General features: G+C 47.0%; 1 protein-coding gene across 6 annotated transcripts in view; it reads left to right on the forward strand.

The window, feature by feature from the left end:
• The window catches only part of LOC139570306 (uncharacterized), a 59399-nt gene extending 46977 nt beyond the window's left edge, over positions 1–12422 (forward strand). Inside the window, exons 2-4 of one of the 6 annotated variants that reach the window (XR_011674048.1) lie at positions 7036–7144; positions 7532–7794; positions 8197–8628. The gene's annotated coding sequence lies outside the window, so the exon portion shown is untranslated. Of the gene's footprint in view, positions 1–7035; positions 7182–7531; positions 7795–8196 lie in introns of all 6 variants that reach the window. The other 5 variants (XR_011674047.1, XR_011674046.1, XM_071392086.1 and 2 more) reach the window with 5 other exon arrangements.
• The last annotated feature ends 2237 nt before the right edge of the window (positions 12423–14659 follow it).

Consider the following 14659-nt stretch of genomic DNA (forward strand, 5'->3'; position numbering starts at 1 on the left):
CTCTTGTTATATAATTTTGTAAATGCCGGAACTCTATAGTAAGACATGTCATTCACCCAAGTTTCGTCAAAATTGGGCCTGTGCTGTCTGAGATATCGCGTGTGACTAAGGTACAAACGAACTAACGTTGTCACGCCTGCTCTCCCTCTCTGGTGCTCGAGGGCGCCAGACTGCCTGCATTACGCACACCTGTCACCATCGTTACACGCACCTGCGCTTCATCACCGGTCACCATCACGCGCAGCAGCGCGTCATTGGACTCACCTGGACTCCTTTAATTTGTTGATTGCCTGCCCTATTTATGTCTGCTGCCCTGTGTGTTCCTTGTATCAGCATTGTTGTCGTTTCCCCTGTCCAGACGCTGTCCGTATTCTGTTCCTGTTCTGTTTCATGTCCGTTATTCATTAAATGTTAACTCCATGTACCCGCTTCTCGTCCCCGGCATCTGTCCTTACAAACGTACTAACATACTAACGGACGGAGACAGATCCACAATCCCCTCCCCAATTTCATCATGGGCGACAATAAGCACACAATACAGAGGATGTTTAAGAAAGTATATTGAAAATTGTATTCCAAAACAGTCACACTGTTGTAGTGTGATGTGTAACTTCAGACAAACTCTATGCTGAGTAAAATAGTCTGAAAAATGCTAACATAAGCGTTCCTTGGCTGTGACTTTTCTACCAAAATGAAAGTGTGGATTGTAGTCACTCCTTAGAGTAGTCTAATCTCGGTTAAGCCAAAACTAAAATAGTGCCTAATTTGGTCAGCAGCGTGATTAAGTTCTAGGTCAATAGGTATTAGAAATTGGGAGTTCAGGTTTGCAAAGTCTCCACCCTTCACAGAAGGGAACTCTTAGCCAAAGCCGGAACTCTATTGGAGGAATAGAAATGCCATTCTTCCATGAGAAATTCCATAATTTTGTGTTTTTTTATGATGTTGGAAAACACAGTTTCAGGCACCGCTACAGAATCTCCCATAAGTGTTCAGTTGGGTTGATCTGGTGACTGAGACGGCCATGGCATATGGTTTACATTGTTTTCATGCTCATCAAAGCATTCAGTGACAACTAGCGCCCTGTGGATGGGAGCCTTGTCATCCTATGGGAGCATAGCCATGGTATCCAAAATAATGTCCTTCCCAGCATTTTTATACATAACCCTACGCATAATTGGATGTTAATTGCTTAATTAACTCAGGAACCACACCTGTGTGTAAGCACCTGCTTTCAATATACTTTATATATCTCATTTACTTAAGGGTTTCCGTTATTTTGGCAGTTATATAACATTTCTGTCAGGACCCGGTGCGAGAAACAGTCACTAAATCGGCAGAACCCAGAAGATGAGGCAGACACAGCAGTACTAGAGATGGTGGTTTAATAAAAAATAGATATCTTCCAAAATACAAAGAAAATCCACAAAGTGGTAAAAACAGCAAGGCAAAAACAAACCTCAAAAGACTAATACAAAATACAAAAGAACAAAACCAGAGAACCTCTGGAAAATCCAACAAGAGAAAAATATATGTTCACAACAAGGCTTGGGCTGGGGCTGGGTGCTAACATACAAACACTGAGCAAGGAACTGAGGAACACACAGGGATTAAATACTAACAAGGGAACGACATACAGGTGCAAACAATAATTAGAGCAAGGGAAAAACAAAAGGTACAAAAAAGGTGCAATGGGGACATCTAGTGACAAAAAACCAGAACAGTCCTGGCCAAAACCTGACAGAATCCCCCTCCTAGGAACGGCTCCTGACGTTCCTACCAGCCTTCTCAGGGTGGAGGGCCCTGAACTGACGAATGAGGTCAGGGTCCAGTATGTCCTTGGCAGGAACCCAGGAGCGCTCCTCGGGACCGTAGCCTTCCCAGTCCACCAGATACTGCCAGGACCGCTGCACCCGGCGGGAGTCCAGTATCCGGTGGACGGTATAAGCCGACTGGCCTCCGATGACACGGGGCGGAGGGGGAGGTCTGCCTGCCGGAATAAGGGGAGAAAAAACAACAGGTTTTAATAAAGAAATGTGAAATGTGGGATTGATTTTAAGGGATCTGGGTAAGTGCAGGCGAAAAGTAACGGGATTGACTCTCCTGGCAATCTTAAAGGGTCCGATGAATCTCTGGGACAGCTTGCGAGACTCCACCCGTAGCGGTAAGTTTTTTGTTGAGAGCCATACTCTCTGGCCGGGGTACAGGGTAGGACCGGGACGGCGACGTCTGTTGGCTTGTCGTTGGTACTGCTGTGAGGAACGCAGAAGATTAAGACGGGCCTTCTTCCACGTAAGCCGACAGCGTCTGATGAACCTCGAGGCTGAAGGCACTCTGACTTCTGCCTCCTGGTCCGGGAACAATAGAGGAGCATAGCCAAACTGACACTCGTGCGGGGATATACCAGTGGAGGAGGAGCACAAGGTGTTGTGCGCGTACTCAGCCCAAACAATGAAGGATGACCATGTGGATGGGTTGTTGGAAACCATACATCTGAGGGTGGTTTCCAGCTCCTGATTCATCCTCTCAGTTTGGCCGTTGGACTCCGGATGGTACCCTGAAGATAAACTGGCCGTGGCCCCTATGAGTTGGCAGAAGGCCTTCCAAAACCTTGAGGCGAACTGGGGACCTCTGTCGGAAACCATATCTTGCGGGATGCCAAAGACTCGGAACACATGGTTAATCACCAACTCAGCTGTTTCCTTGGCAGAAGGTAATTTGGTCAAGGGAACAAACCTGGCCGCCTTAGAAAACCTGTCGATGATGACTAGGATCGTAGTATTACCATGGGACGGAGGAAGGCCAGTAATAAAGTCCAGCGAGATATGGGACCAGGGTCGGTGGGGAATAGATAAAGGGTGAAGGAGTCCTTGAGGGCGGAGGTGAGAAGATTTGCCCTGGCAGCACACGGAACAGGCCTTGACGAAAGTGGCAACGTCTTCTTTTATGGTGGGCCACCAGAACTTACGCTGGATGAACTCCAAGGTGCGACCTACGCCCGGGTGACAGGTGAGGCGAGAGGAGTGCCCCCACAGAAGGACTTGGGACCTTGCTGCCTTGGGAACAAACAACCGATTAGCAGGACCTCCTCCAGGGCCCGGTTCGATGGCTTGAGCTTGTTTCACGGTATCCTCCACTTGCCACGAGATCGGAGCCACGATCTTAGCGGCAGGAAGAACAGTCATGTCAGTATCTTCTCGAATGGCAGGAGAGTAGACTCGTGACAAGGCATCCGGTTTGAGATTCTTCGACCCGGGTCTATAGGTGAGAATAAACTGGAATCGGCTGAAGAAAAGAGACCATCGAGCTTGTCTGGAGTTCAACCGCTTCGCCTGCTGGATATACTCCAGATTTTTGTGGTCCGTAAGCACTTGAAACGGTTGAGAAGCCCCCTCGAGCCAGTGTCTCCATTCCTTCAATGCCATCTTAACCGCTAGGAGTTCACGATCCCCCACATCGTAATTCCTCTCGGCCGGGGTAAGCCGGTGAGAGAAGAAGGCGCAAGGATGAAGCCTCTTGTCTTCACCCCTCTGAGACAGGACAGCTCCAACACCAACCTCTGATGCGTCTACCTCCACCACAAAAGGTTCATCCGCCGTCGGTAGTGTCAGGATGGGAGCAGAGAGGATGCGCTGCTTGAGTCCTTGGAAGGCCGTCTCAGCTTCTCTTCCCCACAGAAACCTTGTGTTGCCACCCTTGGTTAAAGCTGAGAGAGGGGCTGCCACCGAGCTGAAGTTCTTGATGAACTTGCGGTAGAAGTTAGTGAAGCCCAGGAAACGCTGAACTTCCTTAACGGACTTGGGGGTGGGCCAATCTGCTACCGCCCCTACCTTCTTGGGGTCCATCTGGACTCGACCGGGTTCCACTACAAATCCCAGGAACTGTACTCGAGAGGAATGGAATTCACACTTTTCCGGCTTAACGTACAAATGGCTGTCTAGGAGGCGTTTGAGCACTTGTCTGACATGCTTAGTGTGTTCTTGAAGGGAGCTCGAAAAGATGAGGATGTCATCCAAGTAAACAAACACGAAAATGTTAAGCATATCCCTAAGCACATCGTTTATGAGCGCTTGGAACACAGCCGGGGCGTTGGTCAGGCCGAAGGGCATCACCAAGTATTCGTAGTGACCAGTAGGCGTGTTGAAAGCGGTCTTCCACTCGTCACCGGGTTTGATCCGCACAAGATGGTATGCGTTCCGCAGGTCAAGCTTAGTGAAGACCACTGCTTCCTGGAGCAGCTCAAAGGCTGTGGCCATAAGGGGTAGCGGGTAGCGGTTACGGACGGTTATGGCATTAAGTCCCCGGTAGTCGATGCAAGGACGTAATCCCCCGTCTTTTTTGGCCACAAAGAAAAACCCTGCTCCCGCCGGCGAGGTGGATGGACGCATGAGGCCTGCTGCCAGAGCGTCCTTGATGTAGGTATCCATAGCAGCTCGTTCGGGAGGAGATAGGGAAAAGATCCGACCCCTGGGGGGGCAGGTGCCCGGAAACAGGTCGATGGGGCAATCGTAAGGTCTATGAGGTGGTAGTTTGGTGGCCCTCTGTTTGCTAAATACCGGTTTGAGGTCATGGTAACACTCGGGAACTCGGGACAGGTCGATGGATTCTAGAGACTCGGGAGGGGAACTCGGGGAACTTGGGAAGATACAAGTGGCTTGGCACGTAGGACCCCACTGCTTGATAGTGCCCACAGACCAGTCGATGTGAGGGTTATGGCTGTGAAGCCAGGGGTATCCAAGGACGAGAGGGAACTCGGAACACGAGGTCAGATGAAAGTTCATCACTTCCTGGTGTTGGGAAACTGAAAGACGCAAGGGGGTAGTGACACGAGTGACAAGTCCAGATCCCAAAGGGCTTCCATCCAACGTAGTAACCCTTATGGGGTCACTTAGAGGTTCAGAGGGAACGCCATTCTCCTTCGCCCAGACACCATCCATGAAGTTACCTGCGGCTCCAGAGTCTACCAAGGCTTGAAGGGGAAGCTTGTGGTTGTCCCAGGAAAGGGTAACTGGAATGAGCAGGCGGGAGTTGGATGGATGAGAGGAGGTTATGTTTCCCGTTACCGTCCTCCCAGGCCTGCACGGGAGAGTGCGTTTTCCCTGGAGCCCGGGACACGTGGAGAGGAAATGGCCCTGTTTGCCGCAATATAGACAGCATCGCTCCCTCATCCGGCGGTCTCTCTCAGCCTGGGAGATGCGTCCAACCTGCATGGGTTCCGGTGGAGTCAGCGGGGATAAAGGTGGAGACTCGGAGCTGGGACCGATAGGAGCTAGGGTGAGAGATCTACGGTTGAGCTCTCTCTCTCTCTCAGACGCTGGTCTATGCGTGAAGCCAACTTGATCAGGGACTCGAGGTTGTCCGGTGGTTCCCGAGTGACCAGTTCATCTTGGATGGTGTCGGAAAGACCCTTCAAAAAGCACACTGTGAGCGCCTCGTCATTCCAGCCACTCGCTGCTGCCACCGTGCGGAACTGGATGGCATAGTCCGTCACGCTGCGCCGACCTTGGCGGAGAGTCAGGAGCTGTTTGGCTGAGTCAGGACCGCTGGTAGGACCTTGAAACACTCGCTTGAATTCTTCAGCAAAGGTAGAGTAGCTGGCACAGCAGGGACTTTGGGCATCCCACACAGCAGTAGCCCAGGCTAGGGCTTTTTCCGACAGCAGGGTGATGATAAATGCTATCTTGGACCGGTCGGTGGGAAATGACGAGGGTTGCAGCTCGAAGGAGCGAGAACATTGGGTGAAAAAACCCTTACAACCACTCGGATCACCTGAGAACCGTTGGGGAGGCGGCAGACGAGGTTCAGCCAGGGGGTTAACTGCCACGGGCACTTGAATCTGATGAACTGGAGCAGAAGCGGTTGCAGGAGAAAGTTGATCAGAAATCTGCTTTATGGAAGTCATCATCTCCGACAGAAGTTGAGAATGTCCAGCCATTAAGGCCTCTTGCTGAACCAGAGCAGCTTCGTGACGTTGGACAGTCCCCTCGTGGTGGGACAGCATGGGAAAAAAGTCCTGGGTACTGGCTGCCTCTGGGTTCATTTTAATGGCTCAGTGTTTCTGTCAGGACCCGGTGCGAGAAACAGTCACTAAATCGGCAGAACCCAGAAGATGAGGCAGACACAGCAGTACTAGAGATGGTGGTTTAATAAAAAATAGATATCTTCCAAAATACAAAGAAAATCCACAAAGTGGTAAATACAGCAAGGGAAAAACAAACCTCAAAAGACTAATACAAAATACAAAAGAACAAAACCAGAGAACCTCTGGAAAATCCAACAAGAGAAAAATATATGTTCACAACAAGGCTTGGGCTGGGGCTGGGTGCTAACATACAAACACTGAGCAAGGAACTGAGGAACACACAGGGATTAAATACTAACAAGGGAACGACATACAGGTGCAAACAATAATTAGAGCAAGGGAAAAACAAAAGGTACAAAAAAGGTGCAATGGGGACATCTAGTGACAAAAAACCAGAACAGTCCTGGCCAAAACCTGACAATTTCTACCTTAATCACATATCAGTAGTAATGAAGGAATAAACATCCACTAGAGAAAAACTTGGTGGTCCGGCCAGCTGTTGTGTAAAGGCTACATCTCCCTGTTAAATGTTTTATTTAATTAACATTTTTAACTAGGCAAGTCAGTTAAGATCAAATTATTCTTTACAATGACTCCTAGTAACAGTGGGTTAACTGCCTTGTTCAGGGGCAGACCGACAGATTTATACCTTGTCAGCTCGGGGATTCGATCTAGCAACCTTGCGTTCGTGAGGTTGACAACATTAGCAAAACATTCACATTACAACTCTTCATCAAGTCCTTGCAACAGTTTCACAACAGTTTTTCTTCATAAAATGTTAGATATATTTCATTTAACATCCTGTGATGTGTGTTTTATTCTTTAACAGCTTCTACCCCCAAGCCATCAGACTCCTGAACAATTAATCAAATGGCTACCCTATTTGCATTGACAACCTCTGGTCAATTAACACCTATGGTTCACCTATTTACCGTTTTTCTGTCTTTTCTTCTCAGTCACTGACATGGTCTCCCCTGCTAGCTACCTGATTATTCCAGACCACTTCCTCAGACTTCAAATCTTCCCTGTGTCCTCTTGTGCTCCCAGGCTTTTAGCAGATTACAGGTAGGGAAGAGTGAGATAAATTGAGCCACGGGACAGGGTAAGTTAAGCTGCCTACAAAAGGAAATATTACCACTACCTTTTTAAAGCCATGTTTATCTTTATTTCCAAAACACAATTGAACACAATCGCAATTACTTTTCTGTCTTTGAATAATTTTAAGCATCTTTTAACACAGTGAAAGGATGCACTTTCATGCTAGGTTTAAGACTTTATATTGAAATGTAGAGACCCCAACTGATGTATAAAACAATCTTAAAATGATCTACTTTGGTTAAGATACAAGCATCATGGAACATCGAACACAATAAATTATTTGGACTTGGTGAAAATTAGTTTTTGCAACCTAACTTGCTTACCATTTTTCACATGTGGTTTCTTCCTTCACAGACTCCATGAAATGATGACCTCTTCCTAAATATCTGGTCAAATTATTAATTTACTCCACTCTCCACTAAATGCTCCCCTGGAGCCTCTGTCACTGAAATATGGATGTCGTTTGAAGCACTGTAGCTGGCCCCAACACCGCCGACGCAGAGGTAACATGTTCGGGGTATGAGGGAGATCAATCAGTCTGCTAGGGTTATCAACCCAGTCCATCATGTCTGCCAAACCTCCGCTCCGAGTCAGTTGCCCTAGATTGCTATCCTCAGGTCATTACTTGCCTTTTGCTGTCTTTCCTTGTCTTGAAAATGCTGATGCATAACTGTGCACTGGTGCGTTAGCAAATGAATACGCTAATAGGATAGTAATAGTTGTAGGTGTAGTCATTCATACATACAGTAAACACAAAAACCACACACACACAATGCCGCAGAAGTTAATAATGACTTGGATGATGTACTGCACATACAGTAGTGCTGTAATACCATCTGAGGGAGCCACTGACTTCAGTCTACATTATTTGTTAACCCCACAGATTTAAGAAGCTATTTCTGACACCGTACACTCAACTTCACAAGAGTGACTTTCTTTTCCGGCCCAGCAGTCAGTGAGGGGAACTGCCAAAAGCTCAGTCAGTCAATCAGATAAAATGTTCTCTTTTTTCCCTTTAGGTCATGCACGTAGTGAGCTTTTCATTCGGCACTACTTTGCAGTTGCCAGGCAGGGTTTTTCAAGCCCGGCCCTGGGGACTAGATGATGACTAATGGGGCCATGTTAAAGTGACCAGAAGAGGCAGCTGGCGAGGATGAGAAGTAGTCAGGCCCTACACATTATCAACCAATCTCTGCTGAGCCAGACTAGGCGGGGGTGACTGGAAGGGACAAACCCACAGGAAATACATCATCATTGACTGACCCTGGTCACGTCCACGACAGCGGCTCGCGCCTTATATGGACATGTTGGAGACGTGATATTGATCGGTGAATAATCGGTGGTGTAAAATAGATTTTTACAATGTATTTTGATTGTTATGTTCACTGAATTTCCATGCAGACTTCAATGTAGTTTCAATGTAGTAAAAATGAAAACCTATGACGTCAAAATGGACTCCAAGTCTCTATTTCCATAAGCATTACTGTTGATTTCAATATGCTATTGGGGATTGGGAGCCTCCAGATTGAATAGAGGAGCAGGGGTTTTCATTTGCCACAATTGATGTTGCTAGGTAGAGCACACCTGCCCCCACGTTTTATCTACAATGTTTAATATACAGCCAGCCACTTTTCCAGCTGTGGCTCTGTCCCCCTGTGTGCTGATTTTGTTTTCCCCTCCTGCTTGCCTTATTGAACCCCCTGTTGTCATCGCTGACAGGCAGATCTAAGTCATTAGTAATTGTTTTGTGGTTCCCTCTGCCGATTATTATGCTTCCCTGACAATAATTTCTGTGAGTGATTTCAACACTTGCTCCCACTAGGTAAGCCATCAAGGCTAATTGCAACTTGGGGAGCCTGGTTGCTCTCCCTCTCTTAGGACTTACTGGTGGTTTCCTATGGGTTTGGTGTTGTGGCTTTGTGGGATGTTTCATTAAGGGCATTACCATGGTATCTCCCTTTTGTAATGATTGTTCTGATGGACATATTTATAAACTATATATACAAAAGTATGTGGACACCCCTTGACATTAGTGGATTTGGCTATTTCAGCCACATCCGTTGCTGACAGGTGTATAAAATCGAGCACACAGCCATGCAATATCCATAGACAAACATTGGCAGTAGAATAGCCATACCAAAGAGCTGTGCTTGTGATTCTGACAATGAACAAAGCGAGGTCCGTACAGAAATGGTTTGTCGAGGTTGGTGTGGAAGAACTCAACTGGCCTGCACAGAGCCCTGACCTCAACTCCATCGAACACTAATGCTCTTATGGCTGAATGGAAGCAAGTCCCCGCAGCAATGTTCCAACATCTAGTGGAAAGCCTTTCCAGAAGAGTGGAGGCTGTTATACTGTAGCAGCAAAGAGGGGACCAAACTCTATATTAATGCCCAGGATTTTGGAATGAGATGTTCGACGAGTAGGTGTCCACATACTTTTGGTCATGTAGTTTATCTTTATATATTTACATACAACTTGTGAGGGAAATAATGTATATTTTCATATTTTAAAATCAAAACATTTACTAAAGAGTAAAAGCTTCTCAATCTGAATACAGAAGTCCCTTCAACAGCTCAACCGTGTTATGTCTCGATTTAAAATAAACTGCCATGTTTGATTTTGTTCACATGAAAAACAGGCCCAGTCCCACAGTCACACCCTTTACCTGCCTTCCTCCCCAGCGGAAGTCACAGACGGCCATTCATAGTGACTTGGTGAGAACGGCAGGTGTGGGAATCATTTAGATTTTAGAAACCCTCCCAGTTTGCCTGGGCCCTTATTCAACATTAGTCTGCCCAAGCTGCTACCCATTGTGCCTCCCTCGTGGCGGACAGCGGAGCAGAGGAGCATGGGAGCAGGGTGATTATAGCATTAAAAACCGGTGACTGAGCAGAACATAAGTTCCAGCTGGTGAGAAAGACCGGGCTGGATAGAAGGAAGGGGGAACCAGAGGCTGTACTGTTCCCACAGGAAAAAGCAATCCAGTACAGAGAGACCTGTCAGACCACACTGTGGCTCCCATCTGTTCCTTATCTCCTCCCTTCGCAACTTCTCTGTCGCTCCTCCTATGGGATATAGTTGTCTGTGGGGAGGCTTTCTCAGTGCCTCTGTGTTTTGGGGTTTGGGGGACTACCTTGGTGCTAGCCAGTTATTTCTGATGCAGGTTAACTTTCATGGCATGGAAAAGAACAGAAATGCACTATTGTTACTGGGAGCTTGGAAAATGTTGACGTCATGTCGAAGGCTCCACTGAACTCACGACAGGTCTACACTAGGAACGATTGTTGAAAATCTGCCATGTGCTTCATACTATAATATTGTTTTGTTTAATACATTCCTGACATTCCAAAGTGATATACTCTGCCCCCCCGTTTAGTTCCACTGTCCAGGTGTACGGCTCTCTGCGTCTACCTGCGTCAATGCCACATACTCCAAACCTGGCCACTCTAAGATCAAAGCTCAGGGGGTGTTCCCACTCAGGGTTGGGTATCATGGGAGAATGACCCTGAGGACAGCGTGGATCCACCTGAGAGAATAGGAGTGATCAGTCAGTGCATTCTACAGTCCAGTCCCCACTGTAAAGACTGACCACAGTGGACGGGACTGGACAGACCGTGTCTGACGGCTCGACTCCCAGTCACACCTGAGCTGCAGACTGTAGCTGGGTCTCTGGGTCTGCATAGTGGGGGGCTCCAACGGGTGGAGGTAGCATGCCATGTAAATGACTCAGTTGTCATATTTTATATGAATGTATAGGGGAAGTTGGCAATATAGTAGTTTGCATTATTTCTGTTTAACACAGTGCATCATTTTTGGAGCTCAGGTGCCCTTGCTATTGCTAATGACGCTCATTACTTCCCTACTGACAATATTTCTGGTGGAGTGGATCTTGGCAGAGTTGGCAGAGTTGTTACTAACAACTTCCATCACAAGTGTGCGAAACACTATTGGAGAACTGGTCCATCTCTGGAAGCTGAAACGTCTTCGGAGGGGTCAGCGTGTCTGCCTTGCCCTCTGCTCTGTCCAGTTGAACACAGTACCTAAACTGAAGGTGCAGGCAATAAAGTGGAAACTCCTTTGATGTGATGCCCCACCCAGGGGCTTCTTCTCCCTCTCAGCAGACAATACATTCATTCATTACTGGACCCTGTCTGTCCCTTCTCTTCTACGCAGTAGCAGGCACTAGACTCTGCATGGGAAACTCTAATCTCAGGTCCTAGACATGCCTTTAAACTCCCACTCACCCCCTGGGGTGCTGAGGTGGTGGTTTGGATAGTCCAAATGAGTCACAGTAGCCTGCACATAGCCCTGCCTCCTCAGTGCCTGGAGCACCACGCCTGTCCCCTTCAGGTGAGTGGGTGGTTGGATTGTTGTGCGTGGGCTTGTCCTCATTCCTCTGCCCACCTCCTGCCACGGGAAAGGTGGATTTTGGGGGAATGTTGAGGGCATTAGTGTAAAATTTTGCATCCTCTGTGTTGGTATTTGGTGTTGGTATTATCAATTTAGAAAATGTCTGATCATGCCCCTATTCTAATACATCTTAAAAATGTGACTAAATGCAAAAAGTTATATTAAACATATGGAAATATAAAACATTGCTGGATGTATTTATCAACTATTCGGAGAAGGTGTAATTCAACTAAAATGACCACTATCATGGGTCATAAAACCCCAAACTTGCAACCAATTATTGGGATTGTATTCAAAGCAGTTTATCATCAGACACTAGGGCTTTGTTGTATCTTTATATAATCCCTTGTTTAGGCCTGAAGTGGAAAGAAAGGCTGGTTGGGAGCTAAGGAGCCCGTTGACCCACTTGACAAATGGTAGGGAGACAACAGTGAGGTTAAGGGACTTCTTAGCAGAGATGTTCATTAAGATATCCTTGTATGCATAACTTACTCACAACACGTTCCAGACTGTTTCTTCGGCTTGTCACTTTGATACCCACTAACTGTGATTATTTTCAAAAGTCCAAATAATCAGAAAGCGGATTTGCATTCTCTCTCTGTGTTAAATCTATTCACTGTGGTACATGCAGAGGCGTAAAATTCGAATTACTTTGAAGACTTTGATCTCTTTATCAATTCACTGAAGTAGTTCTGTCCTCGAGCTGTTCTTGTCTATTAATGTTCTGTATTATGTCATTTTTCATGTTTTTTGTGGACCACAGAAAGAGTAGCTGCTGCTTTTGCAACAGCTAATGAGGATCCTAATAAAATATCAAATACCACTTACAATAGACATGAGAGATATGCTTTTATATCATGTGATATCTTGTAGAATTGCTCAAGTCCTGGAGATAGAAAGACTAAAGTCCCCGACAGACCTTCATATTTCAACTTCTTCTCATCTTTCCCACTCTCTCTCTGCCACCAGGCCTGTTTACCTACCACTTGCCAAGTCTGAAGTCAGACCCACTGCACACACAGAGTCCCTGTGCGAGTGTACAGTTTCTGTTTTGACACCCACCCCTAATTACAGATGTAAATGATTGATCACCTGGATTTGGCTGCAGAGGATGGATTGTTGTGGAGCCCTTTTACCTGTCACATGACAGTTGTGTCCAAGTTCACGGAACCAAGCAGGGGGGAGAAAACAGATACCTACAAGACCCGCGAGCTGTTGGAGATGAAGTTCTCACCACCTGCCAATTGGACCAAAGGCTCTCGCCTATTAGTGGTCTTCCAAACCCTAGCTGCACGGGTGTCGAGGGATATCTGTGGCTCTTTGTTAGGCCTAATCCCGCGCCATTCTTCGACCGAAGCCCACGGCCTCCAGGTCTAAGCCAGGGTCTTTCACACCCGAAGAAGCAGGCTAGTGGAAGGTGAACTCAATGTACTTTTGTGAAATGTGATTTGGCTAATTGAGTTTGGAGTGGCTGGTCTGAGTGCCTGGGGAGAGGCTCAGATGGATTGCGATGGAAGGTGGCGGAAGGTGGTGGTGGTGGTGGTGGGGAACCACTGCTTTCTCTCAAAGGGCAATACAGGTGGTAAAACCAGCCCTGGTCTGAATCTCCAGGTGTTTTCCCTTCTCAGCTCCAATTAAGATGTTTACTGAGGGGCCTGGTCACGAATACATCTTGATTAATACAAAACACAGTCGTCTTTGCTCGAATGGTTAAGAAAACAAATACAGCTGTGGTGCCCCTCCCCCCAATCTGAGGGTGAGGGGAGGGTTAACCCCAATTTTCTCCTCTGCTCTGTCTGCCTGGGCCTGGCACATATGGGGTTGTGCAGCTGCAGCATGAGCCTCCATTGATCGTGGCTGGCTGGCTGGAGGGAGATAGATTGGAGGGGAAATGGCTTAATTTCCCTCACTCTCACTGCTGGAATGCGAATAGCTCTCCACTACTACTACAGGAGAGCCCCATACCAAAGAACCTGAAACTCCCTATTTGTTGTGCTACAATAGGAAGCTTGGTGTCAATGTTGTGGTGTATGAGGTGGCCTCCTGTCCTATTATCCTATGGTCTGTCTTGTCTCTACATTGAATTGAGTATAGAACCTGCAAATGTGATTTGAATTCTCAACATATAAGGTGGCTGTTTCTACCCCTGTACATCAAACACTGCGATGGCATTTTAACCTACCGGTGCCTTCTCCTCTGGTCGTCAACCGATGGTCAATCAGATCAACAGCGAAGGGTCGTGACTCAACATAGATGGGCTGAGATGAAAGAGTTAAACGGCGAGGCGTACGTCTCCTGCGGTACTTTGATCTCTCCCTCAGGTAACTCTTTCATACCCATCAATCTAGACTTGGAGTTGATGGCTGGGCTGCTCTGTCAGAAAAGGCGTGTTCAGACCTAGAACACCCCCCCCCCCCCCCCCCCCCACTTCCCTCTTTGAAGGAACAGTAAGGTGAGGTGATATGTTCTGAATCCTCTGAACTAGCACGTTTTATTTTATTTGTATTTATTTATTTAACCTTTTATTTAACAACAAACGGTGTTGATCTCAAGTAAATAGAATGATAATCAGATGCAATTTAGCTGTTAGTCATGCTTTTCGTGGGAGAGAATGTTTTAGACTGCTCTGGACTCTCCCCAAAAATGGGTTTGTGAGAGCTTGTTCAAAAGATAATAAAGTACACACTTTGCTTCAAGCCCACTATGTCAGTTAAGAACATAGTACCGGCCTACAATAGTGAACATCATGAAAGAAAAACAACAACTGACGTAGGTCAAGAATGCAGGAAGGGAAAACGAGAGGGCGTGTTTTTGAGGTTCAAAGATGGTACAAGCGAATGACTGAGCCTTTGATGTCTTCTGGCAGCTAGACCTCAGACAGACCGACTTAGACAATCTGAGCACCACAGCCCTTTTAAATCTCTCTATCATCCTGGCCCCAGTAGTCTCTCCCCCTCCAGTGACAAGCACTTTAATATGACAAGGTTAAACACCTGAAGCAGTTCAGCAAAATGGCTGCTGCGGAGCAAGGGTTAGAGGTCAGGAGGGCAGCTTTTAACACTGTGCTCC

The sequence above is a fragment of the Salvelinus alpinus genome, chromosome 3 (genome assembly GCF_045679555.1).
Source record: "Salvelinus alpinus chromosome 3, SLU_Salpinus.1, whole genome shotgun sequence".
Lineage (NCBI taxonomy): Eukaryota > Metazoa > Chordata > Actinopteri > Salmoniformes > Salmonidae > Salvelinus > Salvelinus alpinus.